We start from the raw sequence: 4762 nt of genomic DNA, 5'->3' as shown, positions 1-4762 counted from the left end.
TTTTGTATCCTGAAAAATTAAGTTTCGTATATGAAGGAGAAATAAAGCTTTTCCAGACATGCAAATACTAAGGGAATTTGTCAAAACCAGACTTACACTGCAAGAAATACTCAGAACTGCATTATGCATGGATCAACACAATAGACACCCACCAGTGTAAAACCACCCAAAAGCTAAAGCTCAGAGCTCATATAAAACAATAACACAAGAGGTAAAACAAAGCAATAAGGTACTACCCAACAGGATGAACAGAACAGTGTTCCACATATCAATTCTATCAATCAACATGAATGGTCTGAATGCCCCACTCAAGAGACAAAGGCTGGCTGAATGGATGAAAAAATACAACCCAACTATTTGCTATCTCCAGGAAACATATCTAACACACAAGGACTCATATAGACTCAAGGTGAAGGGATGGAAAAAAATATCCCATGCAAACAGAAACCAAAAGAAAGCAGGTATGGCCATTCTTATATCAGATAAAGTTGACTTTAAATCAACAATAGTAAAGAAAAACAAAGATGGTCGTTATATAATGGGAAAGGGAGCAATTCATCAAGAAGACATAACATTCCTAAATATTTATGTACCTAACACAGGAGCACCCAGATTCATAAAGCAAATTATATTATATCTAAGCAAAGAGATAAATAGCAGCATCATAATTGCCAGAGACTTCAACACCCCACTGACAGAACTGGACAGATCACCTAAGCATAAAATAAATAAAAAAACACCAGACTTGGCTGGGCGCGGTGGCTCACGCCTGTAATCCTAGCACTCTGGGAGGCCGAGGTGGGTGGATTGCTTGAGGTCAGGAGATCGAGACTGGCCTCAGCAAGAGCAAGACCCCATCTCTACTAAAAATAGAAACAAATTATCTAGACAACTAAAAATATATATAGAAAAAATTAGCCAGGCATGGTGGCGCATGCCTGTAGCCCCAGCTACTCGGGAGGCTAAGGCAGAAGGATTGCTTAAGCCCAGGAGTTTGAGGTTGCTATGAGCTAGGCTGACACCATGGCACTCACTCTAGCCAGGCAACAAAGTGAGACTCTGTCTCAAAAAAAAAACAAAAACAAAAAACCAGACTTAAACAAGACCCTAGAACAAATGGCCCTAACAGACATTTACAAAACATTTTACCCCAAAACCACTGAATATACATTCTTCTCATCAGCACATGGAACATTCTCCAAGATTGACCTTATCTTATGCCACAAAACAATGTCTCAACAAAGTCAAAAAATAGAAATCATGCCATATGTCTTCTCAGACCACAATGAAATAAAAACTAGAAATCACCTCCAAGAGAAACACTCAATTCTACATAAAGTCATGAAAATTAAACAACCTGATGCTAAACAATTATTGAGTAAACAATGAAATTAAGATAGATACCAAAAGATTCCTTTGAACCAAATGACAAAGGGGACACAAACTATCAAAATCTATGGGATTCAGCAAAAGCAGTCCTAAGGGAAAAATTCATAGCCTTAAAAGCCTACATCAAAGAGACCAAAATATTACAAATTAACAATCTAATGACACATCCCAAGGAACTAGAAAAGGAAAAGCAAACCAAACACAAAGCCAGCAGAAGAAAAGAAATAACTAAGGTAAGAGGAGAACTGAACAAAATGGAAAATAAAAAAATAATACAAAGGATCAATGAAACAGAAAGTTGGTTCTTTGAAACAATAAACAAAATTGATAGACCTCTTGCTATATTAACCAGTAATAAAAGAGAAAGGACACAGATCAGCTCAATCAGAAATGAAAAAGGAGATATTACGACTAATACCATAGAAATACAAAGTACCATCTATGAATATTATGAAAATTTCTACACACATATACTCAAAAACATACAGGAAATGGACAAATTCTTGAAAAACAAAACCTCCCAAGAGTGAATCAGGAAGAAACAGAACTCCTGAACAAACTAATAATGAGCAGCGAGATTGAAGCAATAATAAAAAAATCTTCCAACAAAAAAAGGCCCTGGACCAGAAGAATTCATAGGTGAATTTTACCAGACCTACAAAGAAGAGCTGGTACCCATACTGCAGAACTTATCCCATAACATCAAGAAGGAGGGAATCCTCCCCAATTCATTCTATGAAGCCAGTATCACTTTGACACCAAAGCCAGGAAAGGATACAACAATAACAATGAAAACTACAGGCCAATATTCCTTGTGAATATAAATGCAAAATTCCTCAATAAAATACTAGCAAACTGAATTCAACAGCACATGAAAAAAATAAATAAATAAATAATCCACCATGGCCAAGTGGGCTTCATCCCAGGGATGCAGGGATAGTTCGACAAACATAAATCAATAAATGCAATTCACCACATAAACAAAAGCAAAAACAAAGACCATATGATCATCTCAATAGATGCAGAAAAAGCATTTAACAAAATTCAGCCCCCTTTCATGATAAAAACCCTCAACAAACTGGGCATAGAAGGAATATATCTCAAACTTATAAAAGCCATATATGACAAACCCATAGCCAATATCATCCTGAATGGGGAAACATTAAAAGCATTCCCATGAACAATTGGATCAAGACAAGGGTGCCCAATGTTATCACTTCTATTCAACATAGTGCTAGAAGCCCTAGACAGAGAAATCAGTCAAGAGAAGAAAAAACGCGTACCCAAATCAGTAAAGAGGAGGTCAAACTATCACTTTTTGCTTATAATATGATCTTATATCTAGAAAATCCCAAAGACTCCACCAAGAGACTCCTGGAATTGATAAATAAATTCAGCAAAGTCTCAGTTTACAAAATCAATGTACACAAATCAGTAGCATTCCTATACACCAATAACAGTCAAGCTGAGAGTCAAATCAAAGACTCAAAACCTTTCACAATAGCTACAAAGAAAATAAAATACCTGGAAATATACTTAACCAAAGAGGTGAAAGATCTGTACAAAGAGAACTACGAAACACTGAGGAAAGAAATCGCAGATAACACAAACAAATGGAAAAACATATCATGCTCATGGATTGGTACAATAACATTGTTAAAATGTTCATAATACTCAAAGTGACTTACAGATTCAGTGCAATCCCCATCAAAATACCAACATATTTCACAGATCTAGGAAAAATAATTCTATGCTTTGTTTGGAACCAGAAAAGAGTCTGAAAAGCCAAAGCAATCTTAAGCAAAAACATACATGTATATATATTTAAAAACAAGACAAATGTTCACAGTATTCATCTGAAAGGGTTTTCATGTTCATGTGATATAAGAAGATCTGACCTCATTAAGAATCCAGAATTATGCATACTGTGCATATATAAAAAAAGAAATATTATCCAAAGTGCTGCATTGAATAAACAACCCTAGATGTTTTTTTCCTTATGAAAGGAACAAGCTGGCCTCGTGTGACATATAGGCCACATTATTGCTTCTGAAGGTAATATTAACGTGCTGAAGACAAGGGATGTGACCTGTTGAATGACCTCTAGAATTCAGTATGACGATCTTAAGCACTGACAAATTTTTTGACTAATCTAATGGCTTTTCTAATATCCCATCTTTTATACTTTCAAAATGTATACATCAATTATTGATAGCATTATCAGAATGACAAAATGTCATATAATTTCATTACATAGATGTCACATAAAAAAGATACACAACCTACTTATTCAAAAATTACCACTAGAATAAGCAGGCATTAGTTTGAGTCTGAAGAATAGAAACATGAACCTAGGGACAAACGAAGGGGTAATTTCTGTAAACATCTAACTCAATCTTTAGTATAAAACAATGAGAGGTCAACTGGGTATCTCAGAAAGGAGAAACCTTAAATAAGCTTATGATTTTGAATTTGAATTATTTAATAAATTCTATGATTTTGTTATTGCTAATGTTTACATAGAGTCAAGCACTTAGTATTAAGTAGCCAGGAAGCTTACATAATAGTAACATCTTAAAAATTACCATTTATTTTCTAGAATATTAATGAATGAATACTTCTTTATCTGAGAACATTTTACATACAGAAGTGATTCCAAATTTTCTTATCTTAGTTGATAAAGAAATCTGCCTGCAGAACACAAAATCTGTATACACTCTGATCCAGTAATTCCTCTTCTAAAGAAGTATCCTAAGAAATTAGAGAGGCACTGAAAATTATTAAACAAGGATATCCATGACTATATTATACTAGTGAACAATTAGAAACAACCTAGTTGTCAACAATGGGAAAAGAGTAAAACAATATCAAACTTAGAAGCAGAAATAAAATATACAAAATATTAAGAGTGGTTAAGTCTGGACATCTCTGGGTTTATCTCTGATCATTCCTAGAGTACCAGTGATTTTATTTGTTCTTTCACCTTTTTAATTTTTGCCATTTGAACATTATTATATAATCAGAAAGAGGTTATAAAAACGAAGGTTTCTATCTCCCGCCCCAGGCTGGCTCTTGTGTATTGCTCTATAGTATTCCCACTCAAGGATTTAAAACGCACACGTACAGGCTCAGATACTCTCAAATGAGGTATGTCCTTGGGGACAGACACACAAGACTTTCCCATATATGTCTGAGTAGGAAACCCAAGAGCTTGCTTTGTGGTCCTTTAAAAGGGACAGCCAGTTTGGAAGGGGAGGGGTTAAGGCCAAACTCTCTTGAGGAAGAAATCAGCCTGCTATCAGCAGAGAGGATGTAGTTGCCAATCCTGCCATAAAACCCTTCTTGTCATCATTGTCCTTGCAGTGCTGAAGAA

Source organism: Lemur catta, chromosome 6 (assembly GCF_020740605.2).
Source record: "Lemur catta isolate mLemCat1 chromosome 6, mLemCat1.pri, whole genome shotgun sequence".
NCBI classification, from domain to species: Eukaryota; Metazoa; Chordata; class Mammalia; order Primates; family Lemuridae; genus Lemur; species Lemur catta.
Note: the sequence above shows the minus strand (reverse complement) of the source record.